Raw genomic sequence first — 26,816 nt, 5'->3', positions numbered from 1 at the left:
ATCCATGCATTGGCATAGAACTCTTGAACCATTAAGATTCCGACTTGTTGGATAGGGTTAGTTAGAACTTCCCAACATCTTCTTTGGACCTCATGTCGGATCTCCGGATACTCATTTTTCTTGAGCTTGAAAGGGACCTCGGGGATCACCTTCTTCTTGGCCACAACATCATAGAAGTGGTCTTGATCGGCTTTGGAGATGAATCTTTCCATCTCCCATGACTCGGAGGTGGAAGCTTTTGTCTTCCCTTTCCCTTTTCTAGAGGATTCTCCGGCCTTAGGTGCCATCAATGGTTATGGAAAAACAAAAAAAGCTATGCTTTTACCACACCAAACTTAGAATATTGCTCGCCCTCTAGCAAGAGATGAAAGAAGAGAAGAAGAAGAAGAAGAAAATATGGAGGAGAGGGGGAGAGGTGTATTCGGCCAAGGTGTAGAAGAGGGGGTTGTATTGTGTGAAAATTAAGGAGAATGGAGGGGTTTATATAATGAAGGGAGAGGGAGTAGGTTCGGCTATTTAGGGTGGGTTTGGGTGGGAAAGAAATTTTGAATTTTGAAGGTAGGTGGGGTTTATGGGAAATAGTGGATGGAAAGAGAGGATGAATGTTGAGAAGAGGGGAGAATATGGTAGGTGGGGATCCTGTGGGGTCCACAGATCCTGAGATGATCCTGTTGGGTCCACAGATCTCGAGGTGTCAAGGATTTACATCCCTGCACCAATTAGGCATGTAAAATGCCTTTCCATGCAATTCTGGCATTTAAACGCCGAAGTGATGCATGTTCTGGGCGTTCAATGCCCATGTGCAGCATGTTTCTGGCGTTGAACGCCAGTTCCATGCTTGTTTCTGGCGTTGAACGCCAGTTCCATGCTTGTTTCTGGCGTTCAGCGCCAGCTCTCCTCAGGGTGCATTCCTGGCGTTTGAACGCCAGGATGTTGCTTGTTTCTGGCGTTCAACGCCAGATCCATGCTCTGTTCTAGTGTTGAACGCCAGCCAGATGCTCCTTACTGGCATTGAACGCTAGTAGGTCCTTCCTCCAGTGTGTGATTTTTTTTTGCTATTTTTTATTCTGTTTTTAATTTTAATATTTTTTTCGTGACTCCACATGATCATGAACCTAATAAAACATGAAAGAATAATGAAAATAAAATAAAATTAGATAAATAAAAATTAGGTTGCCTCCCAATAAGCGCTTCTTTAATGTCAATAGCTTGACAGTGGGCTCTCATGGAGCCTCACAGGTGATAAGGTCAATATTGTATAGTCCCAACACCAAACTTAGAGTTTGGTTATGGCCTCCCAATACCAAACTTAGAGTTTGACTGTGGGGGCTCTGTTTGACTCTGTACTGAAAGAAGCTATGCATGCTTACTCTCCCTTGTTACAGAAGGATGGCCGTGTGCCTTAAACACAAGGTAGTCCCCATTCAATTGAAGGACTAATTCTCCTCTGTTAACATCTATCACAGCTCCTGCTGTGGCTAGGAAGGGTCTTCCAAGGATGATGCATTCATCCTCCTCCTTCCTAGTGTCTAAGATTATGAAATCAGCAGGGATGTAAATGCCTTTAACCTTTACCAACACGTCCTCTACCAATCCATAAGCTTGTCTTTTTGACTTGTCTGCCATTTGTAATGAGAATAAGGCAGGCTGTACCTCAGTGATCCCCTAGGGTACAGAGAGTGGCATAAGATTTATGCCTGACCCTAGGTCACACAGAGCTTTTTCAAAGGTCATGGTGCCTATGGTACAGGGTATTAAGAATTTCCCAGGATCTTGTTTCTTTTGAGGTAAAGTTTGCTGAACCCATGTATCAAGTTCACTAATGAGCAAGGGAGGTTCACCTTCCCAAGTCTCATTACTAAATAACTTGGCATTCAGCTTCATGATGGCTCCTAAATATTGAGCAACTTGCTCTCCAGTTACATCTTCATCCTCTTCAGAGGAAGAATAAACTTCAGAGCTCATGAATGGCAGAAGAAGATTTAATGGAATCTCTATGGTCTCTATATGAGCCTCAGATTCCTTTGGATCCTCAATAGGGAACTCCTTCCTGCTTGAGAGACGTCCCATGAGATCTTCCTCATTGGGATTCGCATCTTCTCCCTCCTCCTTGCATTCGGCCATATTGATTATATCAATGGCCTTGCACTCTCTTTTTGGATTTTCTTCAGTATTGCTTGGGAGAGTACTAGGAGGGGTTTCAGTGATTTTCTTACTCAACTGACCTACTTGTGCCTCCAGATTTCTGATGGAGGACCTTGTTTCATTCATGAAACTTAAAGTGGCCTTAGACAGATCAGAGACCAAGTTTGCTAAGTTAGAGGTATTCTGTTCATAATTCTCTGTCTGTTGCTGAGAAGATGATGGATAAGGCTTGATATTGCTGAGCCTATTTCTTCCACCATTATTAAAGCCTTGTTGAGGCTTTTGTTGATCCTTCCATGAGAAATTCGGATGATTTCTCCATGATGAATTATAGGTGTTTCTATAAGGTTCACCCATGTAATTTACCTCTGCCATTGCAGGGTTTTCAGGATCATAAGCTTCTTCTTCAGAAGATGCCTCTTTAGTACTGTTGGATGCATTTTGCCCTCCATTCAGACTTTGAGAAATCATGTTGACTTGCTGAGTCAACACTTTGTTCTGAGCCAATATGGCATTCAGAGTATCAATCTCAAGAATTCCCTTCCTCTGAGGCGTCCCATTATTCACGGAATTCCTCTCAGAAGTGTACATAAACTGGTTATTTGCAACCATGTCAATAAGTTCTTGAGCTTCTGCAGGCATTTTCTTTAGTGAATAGATCCACCTGCAGAATGGTCCAATGACATCTTAGATAACTCAGATAGACCATAATAGAATATATCTATCATGGTCCATTCTGAAAACATGTCCGAAGGACATCTTTTGGTCATCTGTTTGTATCTTTCCCAAGCTTCATAGAGGGATTCACCATCTTTTTGTTTGAAGGTCTGAACATCCACTCTAAGCTTGCTCAGCTTTTGAGGAGGAAAGAATTTAGCCAAGAAGGCCGTGACCAGCTTATCCCAGGAGTCCAGGCTATCCTTAGGTTGTGAATCCAACCATGTTCTAGCTCTGTCTCTTACAGCAAAAGGGAAAAGCATGAGCCTGTAGACTTCAGGATCTACTCCATTCGTCTTTACAGTCTCGCAGATCTGCAAGAACACAGTTAAAAACGGATAGGGATCTTCTTATGGAAGTCCATGAAACTTGCAGTTTTGTTGCATTAGAGCAACTAGTTGAGGTTTCAGCTCAAAATTGTTTGCTCCAATGGCAGGAATTGAGATTCTTCTTGCATCAAACTTGGAAGTAAGTGTTTAGTAAAATCACCAAGCATCCTCCTTGCATTATTGTTGTTGGGTTCGGCTGCCATCTCCTTCTCTTGTTTAAAAATTTCAGAAAGGTTGCCTCTGGATTGTTGTAATTTAGCTTCTCTTAGTTTCCTCTTCAGAGTCCTTTCAGGTTCAGGATCAGCTTCAACAAGAGTGTGTTTTCCCTTATTCCTGCTCATATGAAAGAGAAGAGAAAAAGAAAAGGTAGAGGAATCCTCTATGTCACAGTAAAGAGGATCCTTATTATTAGTAGAAGAAGAAAGGTGATAAGGATTAAGAAGAAGGAATAATCCAAACACAAGGGTAAGGATAGAGGAAGTGATTGGAGATGAAGAGAGGTGAAGAGAAGTGTTAGTAAATAAATAAATAAATAGAAGAAGATGAGAGAGAGAATTCGAAAATTAATTTTGAAAAGGAGTTAGTGATTTTTGAAAATTAAAGATGAGATAGAATTAAAATTAAAATTTAAAACAATCAATTAATTTAAAAAGAATTTTGAAAAAGAGATGAGATATTTTCGAAAATTAGAGAGGGAGAAGTAGTTAGGTGGTTTTGAAAAAGATAAGAAACAAACAAAAAGTTAATTAGTTAGTTGAAAAAGATATTAAAATCAAATTTGAAAAGATAAGAAGATAAGAGGTTAGATAAGATATTTTAAAATCAAATTTTTGAAAAAGATATGATATAAAAGATATTTTTTTATTTTTGAATTTTTAATGATGAGAGAGAAAAACAAAAAAAATGACTCACAACATGAAAATTATGAATCAAAACTCATGATGCATGCAAGAACACTATGAATGTCAAGATGAACACCAAGAACACTTTGAAGATCATGATGAACATCAAGAACATATTTTTGAAAAAATTTTTAAGCAAAGAAAACATGCAAGACACCAAACTTAGAATTCTTTAATGCATGGATACTATGAATGCAAAAATGCATATGAAAAACAATAAAAGACACAAAACAAGAAAACATCAAGATCAAACAAGAAGATTTACCAAGAACAACTTGAAGATCATGAAGAACACTATGAATGCATGGAATTTTTTTTGAAAAATGCATAATAATTTTTAAAATATGCAATTGACACCAAACTTAAAAACTGACTCAAGACTCAAACAAGAAACAAAAAATATTTTTGATTTTTATGATTTTATGATTTTTTTGTATTTTCTTAATAAATTTTTCGAAAATATTCTTTAGAAAAACGAAAATAAAGAATTTTTTTTTTAAAAATGTTTTTGAAATTAAAACAAAAAGAAAATTACCTGATCTGAACAACAAGATGAACCGTCAGTTGTTCATACTCGAACAATCCCCGGCAACGGCGCCAAAAACTTGGTGGACAAAATTGTGATCATCAACAATGGCTCCAAAGACTTGGTGCTCTCAAACATGAATCACATTTTGTCACAACTCCGCACAACTAACCAGCAAGTGTACTGGGTCATCTAAGTAATACCTTACGTGAGTAAGGGTAGATCCCACAGAGATTGTTGGTATGAAGCAAGTGATGAGCGGATAATTTATACACTTTTTGGCATTGTTTTTAGGTAGTTTTTAGTAAGTTCAAGCTACTTTTAGGGATGTTTTCATTAGTTTTTATGTTAAATTCACATTTCTGGACTTTACTATGTATTTGTGTGTTTTTTCTATGATTTCAGGTAATTTCTGGCTGAAATTGAGGGACTTGAGCAAAACTCTGAAAAAAAGGCTGACAAAAGGACTGCTGATGCTGTTGGAATCTGACCTCCCTGAACTCGAAATGGATTTTTTGGAGCTACAGAACTCCAAATGGCGCGCTCTTAATGGCGTTGGAAAGTAGACATCCAGAGCTATCCAACGATATATAATAGTCCATACTTTATTCGGAAATTGACGATGTAACTTGGCGTTGAACGCCAAGTACATGCTGCTGTCTGGAGTTAAACGCCAGAAACACGTCATGATCCGGAGTTGAACGCCCAAAACACGTTATAACTTGGAGTTCAACTCCAAGAAAAGCCTCAGCTCGTGGATAGATCAAGATCAGCCCAAACATACACCAAGTGGGCCCCGGAAGTGGATTTATACATCAATTACTTATGTAAACCCGAGTAGCTAGTCTAGTATAAATAGGATAAGTTACTATTGTATTAGACATCTTTTGACAGTTTAATCTTTTGACTTTGTAGTCTTTGAACATTCGGTCTTCTGATCACGTTCAGGGGGCTGGCCATTCGGCCATGCCTGAACCTTTCACTTATGTATTTTCAACAGTGGAGTTTCTATACACCATAGATTAAGGGTGTGGAGCTCTGCTGTACCTCAAGTTTCAATACAATTATTATTACTTTTTATTCAATTCTCTTTTATTCTTATTCCAAGATATACGTTGCACTTCAACTTGATGAATGTGATGATCCGTGACACTCATCATCATTCTCACCTATGAACGCGCGTGACTGACAACCACTTCCGTTCTACCTTAGGCCGGGCGCAAATCTCTTAGATTCCCCAACAGAATCTTCGTGGTATAAGCTAGATAGATGGCGGCATTCATGAGGATCCGGAAAGTCTAAACCTTGTCTATGGTATTCCAATTAGGATTCTGGGATTGAATGACTGTGACGAACTTCAAACTCCTGAAGGCTGGGCGTGATGACAAGCGCAAAAGAATCAAGGGATTCTATTCCAACCTGATTGAGAACCGACAGATGATTAGCTGTGCTGTGACAGAGCATAGGATCATTTTCACTGAGAGGATGGGATGTAGCCATTGACAACGGTGATGCCCTACATACAGCTTGCCATGGAAAGGAGTAAGAAGGATTGGATGAATGTAATAAGAAAGTATAGATACGAGAGGAGCACAACATCTCCATATACCTATCTGAAATTTCCACTATTGATTTACATAAGTAATTCTATCCCTTTTTATTTTCTATTTATTATTAATTTTCGAACTCATCATAAACCAATTTAATCTGCCTAACTGAGATTTACAAGGTGACCATAGCTTGCTTCATACCAACAATCTCTGTGGGATCGACCCTTACTCACGTAAGGTATTACTTGGATGACCCAGTACACTTGCTGGTTAAGTTGAACGGAGTTGTGAGCTTCTCTAACAGTGCCTGGAACTCTTGTATCACAATTTCGTCCACCAAGTTTTTGGCGCCGTTGCCGGGGATTGTTCGAGTATGGACAACTGACGGCTCATCTTGTTGCTCAGATTGGGTAATTTTATTTTATTTTATTTTGTTTTATTATTCTTAAAATTCGAAAAAAATTATATTACTTATCCTGTTCTTCAGAATTTTTAAGAATGGATTCTAGAGTTTCATGAAGCATGTTGAAGCCTGGCTGGCTGTAAAGCCATGTCTAAATTCTTTTGACTGAGGCTTCAAAACCATCTTCATAGAGGCAAACTAATTTGAATATTAGCTGTATGCTAAAGCTTGGCTGGCCATTGGCCATGTCTAGTGTTTTGGACTGGAGCTTTCATTGAAAGCTTGGCTGGCTATTAAACCATGTCTAATTCCTGGACCGGAGCTTTAGACTAACATTACGAAGATTCCTGGAATCCTTATTAAAAATTTTGAATTTCTTATTTTCTTTTTCTTATATGTTTTTCGAAAAAAATCAAATAAAATACAAAAAAAAATTAGAAAATCATAAAAATCAAAAATATTTTGTGTTTCTTGTTTGAGTCTTGTGTCAAGTCATAAGTTTGGTGTCAATTGCATGTTCATCTTTTTCTTGCATAAAATTTTCAATAAATTAATGCATTCATGGTGTTCTTCATGATCTTCAAGTTGTTCTTGATGAATCCTCTTGCTTGATCTTCATATTTTCTTGTTTTGTGTTGTATGGTGTTTTTCATATGCATTCTTGCATTCATAGAGTCTAAACATGAAAAATTTCTAAGTTTGGTGTCTTGCATGTTTTCTTTACATTGAAAATTTTTCAAAAATATGTTCTTGATGTTCATCATAATCTTCAAAGTGTTCTTGGAGTTCATCTTGACATTCATAGTGTTCTTGCATGCATCATGTGTTTTGATCCAAAATTTTCATGCATTGAGTATTTTCAGTGTTTTTCTCTCTCATCATAAAAAAATTCAAAAAAAAAATTAATAAAAATACAAAAAAATCATAAAATCATAAAATTCAAAAATATTTTGTGTTTCTTGTTTGAGTCTTGAGTCAATTTTTAAGTTTGGTGTCAATTGCATGCTTTTAAAATTTTTCTTGCATTTTTCGAAAATTCCATGCATTCATAGTGTTCTTCATGATCTTCAAGTTGCTCTTGACAAGTCTTCTTGTTTGATCTTGATGATTTCTTGTTTTGTGTTGTTTGTTGTTTTTCATGTGCATCTTTGCATTCATATTTTCCAAGCATTAAAAATTTCTAAGTTTGGTGTCTTGCATGTTTTCTTTGCATCAAAAATTTTTCAAAATTATGTTATTGATGTTCATCATGATCTTCAAAGTGTTCTTGGTGTTCATCTTGACATTCATAGTGTTCTTGCATGCATCTTGTGTTTTGATCCAAAATTTGCATGTTTTGGGTCATGTTTGTGTTTTTCTTTCTCATCATTTCAAAATTCAAAAATAAAAAAATATCTTTTCCCTATTTCCCTCCAAATTTTTGAAATTTTGGGTTGACTTGGTCAAAAATTTTCAAAATTAGTTGTTTCTTACAAGTCAAGTCAAAATTTCAATTTTAAAAATCTTATCTTTTCAAAATCTTTTTCAAAAATTATACCTTTTTTATTTTTTTTTATTTTTTGAAAATTTTAAAAATTCTTTTTGAAATTATTTTCAAAATCTTTTTCTTATCTTTATATCACATTTTCGAAAACTCACTAACAATTAATGTGATTGATTAAAAAATTTGAAGTTTGTTACTTTCTTGTTAAGGAAGGTTCAATCTTTAAGTTCTAGAATCTTATCTTGTAGTTTCTTGTTAGTGAAGTAAGTAATTTTAAATTTTAAAAATTAAATCTTTTTATCTTTTATCTTATCTTTTTCAAAAATTTTATCTTTTTCAAAATTTGATTTCAAAATATCTTATCTAATCTCTTATCTTCTTATCTTTTCAAATTTGATTTTAATATCTTTTTCAACTAACTCTTTGACTTTTTGTTTGTTTCTTATCTTTTTCAAAACCACCTAACTACTCTTCCCTCTCTAATTTTTGAAAACATCTCATTTTTTTTCAAAAAAAAATCTTTTTAATTAACTAATTGTTTTAAATTTTAATTTTAATCTTATCTTATCTTTAATTTTCGAAAATCACTAACCTCTTTTTCAAAATTATTTTCGAAACTTTTCCTCTCTTTTCTTATTCTATTTAATTATTTATTTACTAACACTTCTCTTCACCTCTCTTCATCTAAAAATCCGAACCCATTCTCCTTCACTCTTCTCCCCTTTCTTCTTCTACTAACATAAAGGAATCTCTATACTGTGACATAGAGGATTCCTCTTTCTTTTCTTGTTTACTTCTCTTTCATATGAGCAGGAGCAAGGAAAAAGGCACTCTTGTTGAAATTGATCCAGAACCTGAAAGGACTCTGAAGAGAAAATTAAGAGAAGCTAAGTTACAACAATCTAAAGGTAACCTTTTAGAAATATTAGAACAAGAGAAGGAAATGGCAGCCGAAAATAATAATAATGCAAGGAGGATGCTTGGTGACTTCACAAAGCCAACGTCCAAGTTTGATGGAAGAAGCATCTCTATTCCTGCCATTGGAGCCAATAATTTTGAGCTGAAACCTCAGCTAGTTGCCTTAATGCAATAAAACTGCAAGTTTTATGGACTTCCCTCTGAAGATCCTTACAAGTTTTTAACTGAGTTCTTGCAGATCTGTGAGACTGTAAAGACGAATGGAGTTGATCCTGAAGTCTACAGACTCATGTTTTTCCCTTTTGCTGTAAGAGACAGAGCTAGAATATGGTTGAATTCACAACCCAAGGATAGCCTGGACTCATGGGATAAGCTGGTCATTGCCTTCTTGGATAAATTCTTTCCTCCTCAAAAGCTGAGCAAGCTGAGAGTGGATGTTCAAACCTTTAAACAAAAAGATGGTGAATCCCTCTATGAAGCTTGGGAAAGATACAAGCAGCTGACCAAAAGATGTCCATCTGACATGTTTTCAGAATGGACCATATTAGATATATTCTATTATGGTCTATCTGAAGTTTCGAAAATGTCATTGGACCATTCTGCAGGTGGATCTATTCACCTAAAGAAAATGCCTGAAGAGGCTCAAGAACTCATTGACATGGTTGCAAACAACCAATTCATGTACACTTCTGAGAGGAATTCTGTGAATAATGGGATACCTCAGAAAAAAGGAGTTCTTGAAATTGATGCTCTGAATGCCATATTGGCTCAGAACAAAGTGTTGACTCAACAGGTTAACATGATCTCTCAAAATCTGAATGGATGGCAACATGCATCCAACAGTACTAAAGAGGTAGCTTCTGAAGAAGCTTATGATCCTAAGAACCCTGCCATGGCTGAGGTTAATTACATGGGTGAACCTTATGGAAACACCTATAACTCATCATGGAAAAATCTTCCAAATTTCTCATGGAAGGATCAACAAAAGCCTCAACAAGGCTTTAACAATGGTGGACGCAATAGGCTGAGCAATGGCAAGCCTTTTCCATCATCTTCTCAGCAATAGACAGAGAATTCTGAACAAAACACTTCTAATTTAGCCAATCTAGTCTCTGATCTGTCAAAGGCCACTTTTAGTTTCATGAGTGAAACAAGATCCTCCATCAGAAATCTGGAGGCACATGTGGGCCAGCTGAGTAAGAAAATCATTGAAACTCCTCCCAGTATTCTCCCAAGTAATACAGAAGAGAATCCAAAAAGAGAGTGCAAGGCCATTGATATAATCAATATGGCCGAATGCACAAGGGAGGAGGAGGACGAAAATCCTAGTGAGGATGACCTCCTGGGACGTCCCTCAAGCAAGAAGGAGTTTCCTATTAAGGATCTACAGGAATCTGAGGCTCATATAGAAACTATAGAGATTCCACTAAATCTCCTTCTGCCATTCATGAGCTCTGAAGACTATTCTTCCTCTGAAAAGGATGAAGATGTGACTGGAGAGCAAGTTGCTCAATATTTAGGAGCTATCATGAAGCTGAATGCCACGTTGTTTGGTAATGAGACTTGGGAAAGTGAACCTTCCTTGCTCATTAATGAACTAGATACCTGGATTCAGCAAACTCTACCTCAAAAGAAATAAGATCCTAGCAAATTCTTAATACCTTGTACCATAGGCACCATGACCTTTGAAAAGGCTCTATGTGATCTGGGGTCAGGGATAAATCTTATGCCACTCTCTGTAATGGAGAAGCAAGGGATCATTGAGGTACAACCTGCCTTATTCTCATTACAATTGGCAGACAAGTCATTGAGACAAGCTTATGGAATAGTGGAGGACGTGTTAGTAAAGGTTGAAGGCCTTTACATCCCTGCTAATTTCATAATCTTAGACACTAGGAAGGAAGAGGATGAATCCATTATCCTTGGAAGACCTTTCCTAGCCACAGCAGGAGCTGTGATAGATGTCAACAGAGGTGAACTAGTCCTTCAATTGAATGGGGACTACCTTGTGTTTAAGGTACGTGGCCATCTCTCTATGACAAAAGAGAGTAAGCATGAAGAGCTTCTCTCAGTTCAGAGTTAAGAAGAGCCCCCACAGTCAAACTCTAAGTTTGGTGTTGTGAGGCCACAACCAAACTCTAAGTTTGGTGTTAAGACCCCATATCCAAACTCTAAGTTTGGTGTTGGGACTATACAACATTGACCTGATCACCTTGTGGCTCCATTAGAGCCACTGTCAAGCTATTGACATTAAAGAAGCGCTTGTTGGGAGGCAACCCAATTTCATCTAATTTTATTTTATTTTATTGTTATTTTGTGTTTTATTAGGTACTGATCATGAGGAGTCACGAAAAAAAAATCATAAAAATCAAAAACAGAAGCACAAACAGCAGAAAAAAATTCGCACCCTGGAGAATCCTCTAGAAAAGGAAAAGGGAAGACAAAAGCTTCCACCTCCGAGTCATGGGAGATGGAAAGATTCATCTCCAAGAGCCATCAAGACCACTTCTATGATGTTGTGGCAAAGAAGAAGGTGATCCCTGATGTCCCTTTCAAGCTCAAGAAGAATGAGTATTCGGAGATCCGACATGAGATCTGAAGGAGAGATTGGGAAGTCATAACCAACCCCATGCAACAAGTCAGAATCTTAATGGTTCAAGAGTTCTATGCTAATGCATGGATCACTAGGAACCATGATCAAAGTATGAACCCGAATCCAAAGAATTATCTCACAATGGTTTTGGGGAAATACTTAGATTTTAGTCCAAAAAATGTGAGGTTGGCGTTTCACTTGCCCATGATGCAATGAGATGAACGCCCCTACACTAGAAGGGTCAACTTTAATCAAAGGTTGGACCAAGTCCTAATGGACATATGTATGGAAGGAGCTCAATGGAAGAGAGACTCCAAAGGCAAGCCAGTTCAACTAAGAAGACTGGACCTCAAGCCTGTGGCTAGAGGATGGTTGGAGTTCATTCAACGCTCCATCATTCCTACTAGCAACCGATCTGAAGTTACTGTAGATCGGGCCATCATGATTCATAGCATCATGATTGGAGAGGAAGTAGAAGTTCATGAAGTCATCTCCAATGAATTCTACAAAATAGCCGAAAAGCCCTCCACCATGGCAAGGCTAGCTTTTCCTCACCTTATTTGCCATCTATGTTACTCAGCTGGAGTTATCATAGAAGGAGACATCCCCAGTGAAAAGGATAAGCCCATCACCAAGAAAAGGATGGAGCAAGCAAGAGAGACCCTCCACGGTTTTCAAGAGATGCATGAGGAAGCTCATCATCAAGAAATCCCTGAGATGCCTCAAGGGATTCACTTTGCTCCCAACAACTATTGGGAGCAACTCAACACCTCCTTAAAAGATTTGAGCCACAATGTGGAACAATTAAGGGTGGAACATCATGAGCACTCCATCATTCTCCATGAAATAAGAGAAGATCAAAGAGCAATGAGGGAGGAGCAACAAAGGCAAGGAAGAGACATAGAAGAGCTTAAGGACATTGTTGGACCTTCAAGAAGAAGATGCCACTAAAGGTGGATTCATTCCTTGTTCTTTATTTCTTTCTGTTTTCGGTTTTTAATGTTGTGTTTATCTATGTTTTGTGTCTTTATTTCATGATCATTAGTATGTAGTAACTATGTCTTAAAGCTATGAATAAAACCCATTAATCCTTCACCTCTCTTAAATGAGAAATGTTTTAATTCAAAAGAACAAGAAGTACATGGATTTCGAAATTATCCTTAAATTTAATTTAATTTTATTGATGTGGTGACAATACTTTTTGTTTTCTGAATGAATGCTTGAACAGTGCATATTTTTTATCTTGCTGTTTATGAATGTTAAAATTGTTGGCTCTTGAAAGAATGATGAACAAAGAGAAATGTTATTGATGATCTGAAAAATCATGAAATTGATTCTTGAAGCAAGAAAAAGCAGTGAAAAGTAAAAAGCTTGTGAAAAAAAAAGAAAAAAGAAAAAAATTGGCAAAAAAAAAATAGAAAGAAAAAGAAAAAGCAAGCAGAAAAAGCCAATAGCCCTTAAAATCAAAAGGCAAGGGTAAAAAGGATCCAAGGCTTTGAGCATCAATGGATAGGAGGGCCCAAGGAAATAAAATCCAGGCCTAAGCGGCTAAATCAAGCTGTCCCTAACCATGTGCTTGTGTCATGAAGGTCCAAGTGAAAAGCTTGAGACTGAGTGGTTAAAGTCGTGATCCAAAGCAAAAAGAGTGTGCTTAAGAGCTCTGGACACCTCTAACTGGGGACTCTAGCAAAGCTGAGTCACAATCTGAAAAGGTTCACCCAGTCATGTGTCTGTGGCATTTATGTATCCGGTGGTAATACTGGAAAACAAAGTGCTTAGGGCCACGGTGATGAGCGGATAATTTATACGCTTTTTGGCATTGTTTTTAGTATGTTTTAGTTAGTTTTTAGTATATTTTTATTAGTTTTTAGTTAAAATTAACTTTTCTGGACTTTACTATGAGTTTGTGTGTTTTTCTGTGATTTCAGGTATTTTCTGGCTGAAATTGAGGGACCTGAGCAAAAATCTGATTCAGAGGCTGAAAAGGACTGCAGATGCTGTTGGATTCTGACATCCCTGCAATCGAAGTGGATTTTCTGGAGCTACAGAAGCCCAATTGGCGCGCTCTCAACGGCGTTGGAAAGTAGACATCCTGGGCTTTCCAGCAATGTATAATAGTCCATACTTTGCCCAAGATTTGATGGTTCAAACCGGCGTTCCAAATCAGCTCAAGAATGCCCGGCGTTAAACGCCGGAACTGGCACAAAAATGGGAGTTAAACGCCCAAACTGGCACAAAAGCTGGCGTTTAACTCCAAGAGAAGTCTCTACACGAAAATGCTTCAATGCTCAGCCCAAGAACACACCAAGTGGGCCCGGAAGTGGATGTTTATGTCATTTACTCATATCTGTAAACCCTAGGCTACTAGTTCTTTATAAATAAGACCTTTTTACTATTGTATTTTCATCTTTGGATCATTTTTCATCTTTTTGATCATTTTAGATCCTTAGATCATCTTGGTAGCTATCTTTGTTCTTATGCTATCTTAGATCATTGGGAGGTTGGCCTCACGGCCATGCCTAGACCTTGTTCTTATGTATTTTCAATGGTGGAGTTTCTACACACCATAGATTAAGGTGTGGAGCTCTGCTGTACCTCGAGCATTAATGCAATTACTATTGTTCTTCTATTCAATACAGCCTATTCTTGTTCTAAGATATTCATTTGCACCCAAGAACATGATGAATGTGATGATTATGTGACACTCATCATCATTCTCACTTATGAACGAGTGCCTGACAACCACTTCTGTTCTACAAGCAAACAAGGCTTGAATGTTTATCTCTTGGATCCCTTAATCGGAATCTTTGTGGTATAAGCTAGAACTGATGGCGGCATTCAAGAGAATCCGGAAGGTCTAAACCTTGTCTGTGGTATTCTGAGTAGGATTCAATGATTGAATGACTGTGACGAGCTTCAAACTCGCGATTGTGGGGCGTTAGTGACAGACGCAAAAGAATCACTGGATTCTATTCCGACATGATCGAGAACCGACAGCTGAATAGTCGTGCCGTGATAGGGTGCATTGAACATTTTTACTGAGAGGATGGGAGGTAGCCACTGACAACGGTGAAACCCTACATACAGCTTGTCATGGAAAGGAGTAAGAAGGATTGGATGAAGACAGTTGGAAAGCAGAGAGACGAAAGGGACAAAGCATCTTCATACGCTTATCTGAAATTCCCACCAATGAATTACATAAGTATCTCTATCTTTATCTTTATGTTTTATTCATCATTCATAACCATTTGAGTTTGCCTGACTAAGATTTACAAGGTGACCATAGCTTGCTTCATACCAACAATCTCTGTGGGATCGACCCTTACTCACGTAAGGTTTATTACTTGGACGACCCAGTACACTTGCTGGCTAGTTGTGCGAAGTTGTGATAAAGAGTTGAGATTGCAATTGAGCGTACCATGTTGATGGCGCCATTGATGATCACAATTTCGTGCACCAAGTTTTTGGCGCCGTTGCCGGGGATTGTTTGAGTTTGGACAACTGACGGTTCATCTTGTTGCTTAGATTAGGTATTTTTCAGAATTCTTAAGAATGAATTCTAGAGTTTCATAATGATCTGTTGAAGTCTGGCTGGCTGTGAAGCCATGTCTAATTTTATTGGACCGAGGTTTCAACTTATCATCACAAGAGCTTGTTGATTTCTATCAATCTTGCTGTTGGAGCAATGATTTGCTAAGGCTTGGCTGGCCATTGGCTATGTCTAGTGTTTTGGACCGGAGCTTTCTTTGAAAGCTTGGCTGGCTATGAAGCCATGTCTAATTCCTGGACCGGAGTCTTAGACTAGCATTGCAATGATTCCTGGAATTCTCATTAAGAATTTTGATATCTTTATTTTCTTTTCCACTTAATTTTTGAAAAACCACAAAAAAAATTATAAAATCATAAAAACCAAAAATATTGTATGTTTCTTGTTGAGTCTAGAGTCTCATGTTAAGTTTGGTGTCAATTGCATGTTTCTGTTCTTCTTGCTTTCATGCATGTGTCTTCATTAATCTTCAAGTTGTTCTTGATGATTTACTTGCTCTGATCTTTAAATTCTCTTATCTTGAGTGTTTTGTTGTTTATCATATGCATTCTCAACTTGTTAGTGTCAGTAGTATATAAACTGCTAAGTTTGGTGTCTTGCATGCATTGTTATTTGATTTTAGTGCATTTTGATTATTCCTCATTATTAAAAATCCAAAAATATTTTTATTTGTGTCTTCTCAAGTCAATAATACAGAGAATTGAAGATTCAGAACAAACAGTAGAGGAATTACACAGAAAAAGCTGGGCGTTCAAAACACCCAGTAAGGAAGGCAAACTGGCGTTTAAACGCCAGCCAGGGTGCCTGGCTGGGCGTCTAACGCCCAAAAGGGTACTGATTTGGGCGTTAAACGCTAGAATGTGCACCATTCTGGGCGTTTAACGCCAGGATGGCACAAGAGGGAAGATTCTGTTTTCAATTCAATTTTTTTTTTAGTTTTCAAAATCTTTTCAAAATCAAATCTTTTTCAAATCAATTCTTTTCAATCAAATCTTTTTCAAAATCAATTTCTCTCCATTTTCAAAAATACTTGCTATCAATTAATGATTTGATTCAACATTTCAAGTATGTTGCCTTTTCTGTTGAGAAAGGTTTAATGTTTGAATCATATCTTTTCTTGTTAGCCAAGTCATTAATTTTCAAAATCAAATCTTTTTTTTATTGTTTTTCAAAACATATCTTCTCAATCACATCTTTTTAAAACCATAACTTTTCAATCATATCTTTTTGATTTCTAAGTTCAAAATCTTTTTCAAAAATCACTTGATTTCTTTTCCACTATTGGTTTTCGAAAATCAATTAGTGTTTTTCAAAATGTTTTCAAAATCTTCTACTTAATTTTTGAAAATCACTTCCCCTCTTCTCACATCCTTCTATTTATGGACTAACACTATTCCTCAATGAACAATTCAAACTCCATCTCTCTTGATAAGTTCGAATTCTTCTACTTTTGCCTTCTATTTTTCTTTTCCTCTGACACCTCAAGGAATCTCTATACTGTGACATAGAGGATTCCATATTTTCTTTTTCTCTTTTCTTTCTTATGAGCAGGAGCAAAGACAAAAGCATTCTTGTTGAGGCTGACCCTGAACCTGAAAGGACCTTGAAGTGAAAGCTAAGAGAAGCTAAGGCACAACTCTCTGTAGAGGACCTAACAGAAATCTTCAAAGAAGAAGAACCCATGGCAGCCGAAAACAACAACAATGCCAACAATGCAAGGAAGGTGCTAGGTGACTTTACTGCACCTACTCCCGACTTCTATGGGAGAAGCATCTCTATCCCTGCCATTGGAGCAAACAACTTTGAGCTTAAGCCTCAATTGGTTTCTCTAATGCAACAGAATTGCAAGTTCCATGGACTTCCATTGGAAGATCCTCATCAGTTTTTAGCTGAATTCTTGCAAATCTGTGACACTGTCAAGACTAATAGGGTTGACCCTGAGGTCTACAGACTTATGCTATTCCCTTTTGCTATAAGAGACAGAGCTAGGACATGGTTGGACTCACAACCTAAAGAAAGCCTGAACTCTTGGGAAAAGCTAGTCAATGCCTTCTTGGCAAAGTTCTTTCCACCTCAAAAATTGAGTAAGCTTAGAGTGGAAGTCCAAACCTTCAGACAGAAGGAAGGAGAATCCCTCTATGAAGCTTGGGAAAGATACAAACAATTAATCAGAAAGTGTCCCTCTAATATGCTTTCTGAATGGAGCATCATAGGTATTTTCTATGATGGTCTGTCTGAACTGTCCAAGATGTCTTTGGATAGCTCTGCTGGAGGATCTGTTCATCTGCAGAAGACGCCTACAGAAGCTCAAGAGCTGATTGAAATGGTTGCAAATAACCAATTCATGTACACTTCTGAAAGGAATCCTGTGAACAATGGGACAAATCATAAGAAAGGAGTTCTTGAGATTGATACTCTGAATGCCATATTGGCTCAGAACAAAATATTGACCCAGCAAGTCAATATGATTTCTCAAAGTCTGTCTGGAATGCAAAATGCACCAAGCAGTACTAAGGAAGCTTCATCTGAAGAAGAAGCTTATGATCCTGAGAACCCTTCAATCGAAGAGGTGAATTACATGGGAGAACCCTATGGAAACACCTATAATCCTTCATGGAGAAATCATCCAAATCTCTCATGGAAGGATCAACAGAGACCTCAACAAGGTTTCAACAACAATAATGGTGGAAGAAACAGGTTTAGCAATGGCAAGCCTTTTCCATCATCTTCTCAGCAACAGATAGAGAATTCTAAGCAGAACCACTATAACTTAGCAACCATGGTCTCTGATCTAATCAAAACCACTCAAAGTTTCATGACTGAAACAAGATCCTCCACTAGAAATTTGGAGGCACAAGTGGGTCAGCTGAGCAAGAAAATTACTGAACTCCCTCCTAGTACTCTTCCAAGCAATACAGAAGAAAATCCAAAAGGAGAGTGCAAGGCCATCAACATGGCCGAATATGGAGAGGAGGGAGAGGCAGTGAACGCCACTGAGGAAGACCTCAATGGACGTCCACTGGCCTCCAATGAGTTCCCCGATGAGGAACCATGGGAATCTGAGGCTCACACTGAGACCATAGAGATTCCATTGGATTTACTTCTGCCATTCATGAGCTCTGATGAGTATTCTTCCTCTGAAGAGGATGAGTATGTCACTGAAAAGCAAGTTGCTAAATACCTTGGAGCAATCATGAAGCTAAATGACAAGTTATTTGGTAATGAGACTTGGGAGGATGAACCCTCTTTGCTCACCAAAGAATTGGATAACTTGTCAAGGCAGAAACTACCTCAAAAGAGACAAGATCCTGGGAAGTTCCCAATACCTTGTGCCATAGGCACCATGACCTTCAAGAAGGCCTTGTGTGACCTAGGGTCAAGTGTAAACCTCATGCCTCTCTCTGTAATGGAGAAGCTAGGGATCTTTGAGGTGCAAGTTGCAAAAATCTCACTAGAGATGGCAGACAATTCAAGAAAACAAGCTTATGGACTTGTAGAGGATGTCCTGGTAAAAGTTGAAGACCATTACATCCCTGCTTAGTCCTAGAGACTGGGAAGTGCATGGATGAATCCATCATCCTTGGCAGACCCTTCCTAGCCACAGCAAAGGCTGTGATTGATGTGGACAGAGGAGAATTGATCATTCAAGTGAATGAAGAATCCTTTGTGTTTAAGGCTCAAGGATATCCCTCTGCAACCATGGAGAGGAAGCATGAAGAGCTTCTCTCAATACAGAGTCAAACAGAGTCCCCACAGTCAAACTCTAAGTTTGGTGTTGGGAGGCCACAACCAAATTCTAAGTTTGGTGTTGAACCCCCATATTTAAACTCTAAGTTTTGTGTTGGGAGGTTCCAACATTGCTCTGAGCATCTCTGAGGCTCCATGAGAGCCCTCTGTCAAGCTACTGACATTAAAGAAGCGCTTGTTGGGGGGCAACCTAATGTTATATTTTATCTATTTTCCTTTGTTATTTTATGTTTTCTGTAGGTTGATGATCATGAGAAGTCAAAAAATCAATTGAAAAAGCAAAAACAGAAAGAAAAACAGAAAGAAAAATAGCACACCCTGGAGGAGAACTTGCTGGTGTTTAAACGCCAGTAAAGCTAGCAGATGGGCGTTTAACGCCCAGTCTGGCACCATTCTGGGTGTTTAACGCCAGAAAGGGGCACCAGACTGGCGTTAAACGCCAGGAAAGGGCAAGAAGTTGGCGTTAAACGCCAGAAATGGGCACCAGCCCGGCGTTTAACGCCAGAATTGGCACAGGGAGCAATTTTGCTCACCACTTGGTGCAGGGATGACTTTTCCTTGACACCTCAGGATCTGTGGACCCCACAGGATCCCCACCTACCCCACCACTCTCTCTCTTCTTCACCCATTCACCAATCACCTCAACACCTCTTCCCCAAAAACCCTTCACCTATCAATTCCCATCTTTCTCTTCACCACTCACATCCATCTTTCATAAAACCCCACCTACCTCACCATTCAAATTCAAACCACTTTCCCACCCAAACACACCCTCCCATAGCCGAACCCTACCCCTCTCTTCACCCCTATATAAACCCATCTTCACTCCTTCATTTTCACACAACCTAACCACTACTTCTCCCCCTTTTGCCGAACCACAAAGCCTCCTTCTCCTTCATTTTTTCTTCTTCTACTCTCTTCTTTCCTCTTTTGCTCGAGGATGAGCAAACATTTTAAGTTTGGTGTGGTAAAAGCATTGCTTTTTGTTTTTCCATAACCATTTATGGCATCCAATGCCGGAAAAACCTCTAGAAAGAGGAAAGGGAAGGCAAAAACCTCCTCCTCCGAGTCATGGGAGATGGAGAGATTCCTCTCAAGGGTGCATCAAGACCACTTCTATGAAGTTGTGGCCTTGAAGAAGGTGATCCCCGAGGTCCCTTTCAAACTCAAAAAGAGTGAATATCCGGAGATCCGACATGAGATCCGAAGAAGAGGTTGGGAAGTTCTTACCAACCCCATTCAACAAGTCGAAATCTTAATGGTTCAAGAGTTCTATGCCAATGCATGGATCACCAAGAACCATGATCAAAGTGTGAACCCGGACCCAAAGAATTGGCTTACTATGGTTCGGGGGAAATACTTGGATTTTAGTCCGAAAAATGTAAGGTTGGCATTCAACTTGCCCATGATGCAAGGAGATGAACACCCTTACACTAGAAGGGTCAACTTTGATCAAAGGTTGGACCAAGTCCTCACAGTCATTTGTGAAGAGGGCGCCCAATGGAAGAGAGATTCAAGAGGAAAGCTGGTTCAATTGAGAAGGCATGACCTCAAGCCTGTGGCTAGGGGATGGTTGGAGTTTATCCAACGCTCAATCATTCCCACTAGCAACCGGTCTGAAGTTACTATAGACCGGGCTATCATGATTCATAACATCATGATTGGAGAAGAAATAGAAGTTCATGAGGTTATAGCCCAAGAACTTTATAAGGTGGCGGACAAGTCCTCTACCTTGGCAAGGTTAGCCTTTCCTCATCTCATTTGTCACCTCTGTTATTCAGTTGGAGTTGACATAGAGGGAGACATCCCCATTGATGAGGACAAGCCCATCACTAAGAAAAGGATGGAGCAAACAAGAGATCCCACTCATCATGAAATCTCTGAGATACCTCAAGGGATGCACCTTCCTCCACAAAACTATTGGGAGCAAATCAACACCTCCCTAGGAGAATTGAGTTCCAACATGGGACAACTAAGGGTAGAGCACCAAGAACACTCCATTCTCCTCCATGAAATTAGAAAAGATCAAAGAATCATGAGGGAGGAGCAACAAAGACAAGGAAGAGACATTGAGGAGCTCAAGCACTCCATAAGAGCTTCAAGAGGAAGAACAAGCCGCCATCACTAAGGTGGACCCGTTCTTTAATTTCCCTTGTTCTTTAGTTTCATGTTTTTCGAAAATTATGCTTATGTTTATCTATGTTTGTATCTTGTGATCATTAGTGTCTTAGTGTCTATGCCTTAAAGTTATGAATGTCCTATGAATCCATCACCTTTCTTGAATGAAAAATTTTCTTAATTGAAAAAGAGAAGAATTGCATGAATTTTGAATTTTATAACAGATTAATTAATTTGATGCGGTGGCAATATTTTTGTTTTCTGAATGTATGCTTAAACAGTGCATATGTCTTTTGAATTTGTGGTTCATGAATGTTGGCTCTTGAAAGAATAATGAAAAAGGAGACATGTTACTGAGGATCTGAAAAATCATAAAAATGATTCTTGAAGCAAGAAAAAGCAGTGAATACAAAAAAAAAAGAGAGAAGGAGAAAAACGAAAAAAAAGGGAGAAAAATACGAAAAAAAAAGAAGAAAGAAATAAAGTTGTGATCCACGGCAAAAAGAGTGTGCTTAAGAACCCTGGACACCTCTAACTGGGGACTCTAACAAAGCTGAGTCACAATCTGAAAAGGTTCACCCAATTATGTGTTTGTGGCAAGTATGTATCCGGTGGTAATACTGGAAGACAGAGTGCTTTGGGCCACGGCCAAGACTCAATAAGTAGCTGTGTTCAAGAATCATCATACTTAACTAGGAGAATCAATGACATTATCTTGATTCTGAGTTCCTAAAGAAGCCAATCATTCTGAATTTCAAAGGATAGAGGGGGATGCCAAAACTGTTCAGAGGCAAAAGCTAAAAGTCCCGCTCATCTAATTAATACTGATCTTCATAGATGTTTTTGGAATTCATTGTATATTCTCTTCTTTTTATCTTATTTGATTTTAAGTTGCTTGAGGACAAGCAACAATTTAAGTTTGGTGTTGTGATGAGCAGATAATTTATACGCTTTTTGGCATTGTTTTTAGTATGTTTTAGTTAGTTTTTAGTATATTTTTATTAGTTTTTAGTTAAAATTAACTTTTCTGGACTTTACTATGAGTTTGTGTGTTTTTCTGTGACTTCAGGTATTTTCTGGCTGAAATTGAGGGACCTGAGCAAAAATCTGATTCAGAGACTGAAAAGGACTGCAGATGCTGTTGGATTTTGACCTCCCTGCACTCGAAGTAGATTTTCTGGAGCTACAGAAGCCCAATTGGTGCGCTCTCAACGGCGTTGGAAATTAGACATCCTGGGCTTTCCAGTAATGTATAATAGTCCATACTTTGCCCAAGATTGGATGGCCCAATCCGGCGTTCCGAATCAGCTCAAGAATGCCCGGCGTTAAACGCCGGAACTGGCACAAGAATGGGAGTTAAACGCCCAAACTGGCACAAAAGCTGGCGTTTAACTCCAAGAGAAGTCTCTACACGAAAATGCTTCAATGCTCAGCCCAAGCACACACCAAGTGGGCCCGGAAGTGGATTTTTATGTCATTTACTCATATCTGTAAACCCTAGGCTACTAGTTCTTTATAAATAAGACCTTTTTACTATTGTATTTTCATCTTTGGATCATTTTTCATCTTTTTGATCATTTTAGATCCTTAGATTATCTTGGTAGCTATCTTTGTTCTTATGCTATCTTAGATCATTGGGAGGCTGGCCTCACGGCCATGCCTAGACCTTGTTCTTATGTATTTTCAATGGTGGAGTTTCTACACACCATAGATTAAGGTGTGGAGCTCTGTTGTACCTCGAGTATTAATGCAATTACTATAGTTCTTCTATTCAATTCAGCCTATTCTTGTTCTAAGATATTCATTTGCAACCAAGAACATGATGAATGTGATGATTATGTGACACCCATCATCATTCTCACTTATGAACGAGTGCCTGACAACCATTTCTGTTCTACAAGCAAACAAGGCTTGAATGTTTATCTCTTGGATCCCTTAATCAGAATCTTCGTGGTATAAGCTAGAACTGATGGCGGCATTCAAGAGAATCCGGAAGGTCTAAACCTTGTCTGTGGTATTCTGAGTAGGATTCAATGATTGAATGAATGTGACGAGCTTCAAACTCGTGATTGTGGGGCGTTAGTGACAGACGCAAAATAATCACTGGATTCTATTCCGACATGATCGAGAACCGACAGCTGAATAGTCGTGCCGTGACAGGGTGCGTTGAACATTTTCACTGAGAGGATGGGAGGTAGCCACTGACAACGGTGAAACCCTACATACAGCTTGCCATGGAAAGGAGTAAGAAGGATTGGATGAAGACAGTAGGAAAGCAGAGAGACGGAAGGGACCAAGCATCTTCATACGCTTATCTGAAATTCCCACCAATGAATTACATAAGTATCTCTATCTTTATCTTTATGTGTTATTCATCATTCATAACCATTTGAGTTTGCCTGACTAAGATTTACAAGGTGACCATAGCTTGCTTCATACCAACAATCTCTTTGGGATCGACCCTTACTCGCGTAAGGTTTATTACTTGGACGACCCAGTACACTTGCTGGTTAGTTGTGCGAAGTTGTGATAAAGAGTTGAGATTGCAATTGAGCGTACCATGTTGATGGCGCCATTGATGATCACAATTTCGTGCACCACACGGCCAAGACTCATAAGTAGCTGTGTTCAAGAATCAACATGCTTAACTAGGAAAGTCAATAACACTATCCGAAATTCTAAGTTCCTAGAGAAGTCAATCATTCTAAACTTAAAAGGAAAAAGTGAGATGCCAAAACTGTTCAGAAGCAAAAAGCTACAAGTCCCGCTCATCTAATTAGAATTAATATTCATTGATATTTTGAAATTTATAGTATATTCTCTTCTTTTTATCCTAATTGATTTTCAGTTGCTTGGGGACAAGCAACAATTTAAGTTTTGTGTTGTGATGAGCGGATAATTTATACGCTTTTTGGCATTGTTTTTAGGTAGTTTTTAGTAAGTTCAAGCTACTTTTAGGGATGTTTTCATTAGTTTTTATGTTAAATTCACATTTCTGGACTTTACTATGTGTTTGTGTGTTTTTCTGTGATTTTAGGTAATTTCTGGCTGAAATTGAGGGACTTGAGCAAAACTCTGAAAAAAAGGCTGACAAAAGGACTGCTGATGCTGTTGGAATCTGACCTCCCTGCACTCGAAATAGATTTTCTGGAGCTACAGAACTCCAAATGGCGCGCTCTCAACGGTGTTGGAAAGTAGACATCCAGATCTTTCCAGCAATATATAATAGTCCATACTTTATTCGGAAATTGACGACGTAACTTGGCGTTGAACGCCAAGTACATGCTGCTGTCTGGAGTTAAACGCCAGAAACACGTCATGATCCGGAGTTGAACGCCCAAAACACGTTATAACTTGGAGTTCAACTCCAAGAAAAGCCTCAGCTTGTGGATAGATCAAGCTCAGCCCAAACATACACCAAGTGGGCCCCGAAAGTGGATTTATACATCAATTACTTACTCATGTAAACCCGAGTAGCTAGTCTAGTATAAATAGGATAAGTTACTATTGTATTAGACATCTTTTGACAGTTTAATCTTTTGACTTTGTAGTCTTTGATCATTCGGTCTTCTGATCACGTTCAGGGGGCTGGCCATTCGGCCATGCCTGAACCTTTCACTTATGTATTTTCAATAGTGGAGTTTCTACACACCATAGATTAACGGTGTGGAGCTCTGCTGTACCTCAAGTTTCAATACAATTATTATTTTTTTTATTCAATTCTCTTTTATTCTTATTCCAAGATATACGTTGCACTTCAACTTGATGAATGTGATGATCCGTGACACTCATCATCATTCTCATCTATGAACGCGCGTGACTGACAACCACTTCCGTTCTACCTTAGGTCGGGCGCATATCTCTTAGATTCCCCAACAGAATCTTCGTTGTATAAGCTAGATAGATGGCGGCATTCATGAGGATCCGGAAAGTCTAAACCTTGTCTATGGTATTCCGAGTAGGATTCTGGGATTGAATGACTGTGACGAGCTTCAAACTCCTGAAGGCTGGGCTTGATGACAAGCGCAAAAGAATCAAGGGATTCTATTCCAACCTGATTGTGACAGAGCATAGGATCATTTTCACTGAGAGGATGGGATGTAGCCATTGACAATGGTGATGCCCTACATACAGCTTGCCATGGAAAAGAGTAAGAAGGATTGGATGAATGTAATAAGAAAGTAGAGATATGAGAGGAGCACAACATCTCCATACGCCTATCTGAAATTTCCACTATTGATTTACATAAGTAATTCTATCCCTTTTTATTTTCTATTTATTATTAATTTTCGAACTCATCATAAACCAATTTAATCAGCCTAACTGAGATTTACAAGGTGACCATAGCTTGCTTCATACCAACAATCTCTGTGGGATCGACCCTTACTCACGTAAGGTATTACTTGGATGACCCAGTACACTTGCTGGTTAAGTTGAACGGAGTTGTGAGCTTCTCTAACAGTGCCTGGAACTCTTGTATCACAATTTTGTCCACCAGCAAGCTATGGTCACCTTGTAAATCTCAGTCAGGCGGATTTAACTAATTTAAGAGATTATTGGTTTTTCAAATAATAATAAATAATAAACATAAAATAAAGATAGAGTTTCTCATGTAATTCAATGGTGGGAATTTCAGATAATTGCATGGAGATGTTGTGTCCCTGTTGGATCTCTGCTTTCCTACCGCTTTCATTCAATCCTTCTTACTCCTTTCCATGGCAAGCTGTATGTAGGGCATCACCGTTGTCAATGGCTACATCCCATCCTCTCAGTGAAAATGGTCCAAATGCTCTGTCACAGTACGGCTAATCATCTGTCGGTTCTCGATCATGTTGGAATAGAATCCCTTGATTCTTTTGCGTTTGTCATCACGCCCAGCAATCGCGAGTTTGAAGCTTGTCACAGTCATTCAATCCCGGAATCCTACTCGAAATACCACAGACAAGGTTAGACTTTCCGGATTCCCATGAATGCCGCCATCAATTCTAGCTTATACCACAAAGATTCTGATTAAGGAATACAAGAGATATGCGCCCGGTCTAAGGTAGAACGGAAGTGGTTGTCAGTCACGCGTTCATAGGTGAGAATGATGATGAGTGTCACGGATCATCACATTCATCATGTTGAAGTGCAACGAATATCTTAGAATAAGAATAAGTCGAATTGAATAGAAAATAGTAGTAATTGCATTGAAACTTGAGGTACAGAAGAGCTCCACACCCTTAATCTATGGTGTAGAAACTCCACCGTTGAAAATACATAAGTATTGAAGGTCTAGGCATGGTCGAGAGGCCAGCCCCCAAACGTGGTCAAAAGATAAAAATACAATCAAAGACATCTCATAAACTAGTAAAAAGTTCTATTTATACTAAACTAGCTACTAGGGTTTACAGAAGTAAGTAATTGATGTAGAAATCCACTTCCGGGGACCACTTGGTGTGTGCTTGGGCTGAGCTTGATTTATTCACGAGCTAAGGCTTCTCTTGGAGTTGAACGCTGACGTTAGGATTTTTGCCAGTAAAGAATTTCATAAAAACAGTCGCGTTGTCGATATAGTCTCTAAACCGACAGAAATCCCTTCATACAAACGTTTTGTTTGTCACAATTAACAAACCCCTAAATAAATTGATAACCGAGTATTTAAACCTCGGGTCAACTTCTCAAGGAATTGCAGGGAGGTATGTTCTTATTGTTGGCTATGAAAAAGGTAAAATTGGGGTTTTGGAAGTAAGGTGCGAATATACTATATGACAAGTAAAATAAAACAATAATAGCTGTAAAATAAATCTTTGGCAAGGTATAAGAACTGGAGGTCCTTCCTAGTTATCCTTATCAATT

General features: G+C 38.5%; 2 non-coding genes across 2 annotated transcripts; both read right to left on the bottom strand.

Annotated features, from left to right (window-relative positions):
- Positions 1-9,394: 9,394 nt before the first annotated feature.
- LOC112793273 (small nucleolar RNA R71) lies at positions 9,395-9,498 on the bottom strand. Its single transcript, XR_003197974.1, has one exon. It is a non-coding gene; the product is annotated as a small nucleolar RNA R71 (small nucleolar RNA).
- Positions 9,499-17,199: 7,701 nt separating this feature from the next.
- Positions 17,200-17,307, bottom strand: LOC112792951 (small nucleolar RNA R71). Its single transcript, XR_003197667.1, has one exon. It is a non-coding gene; the product is annotated as a small nucleolar RNA R71 (small nucleolar RNA).
- Positions 17,308-26,816: the final 9,509 nt, after the last annotated feature.

This window comes from Arachis hypogaea, chromosome 3, assembly GCF_003086295.3.
Source record: "Arachis hypogaea cultivar Tifrunner chromosome 3, arahy.Tifrunner.gnm2.J5K5, whole genome shotgun sequence".
Lineage (NCBI taxonomy): Eukaryota > Viridiplantae > Streptophyta > Magnoliopsida > Fabales > Fabaceae > Arachis > Arachis hypogaea.
Note: the sequence above shows the minus strand (reverse complement) of the source record. Positions and strands in the feature narration are given on the sequence as shown.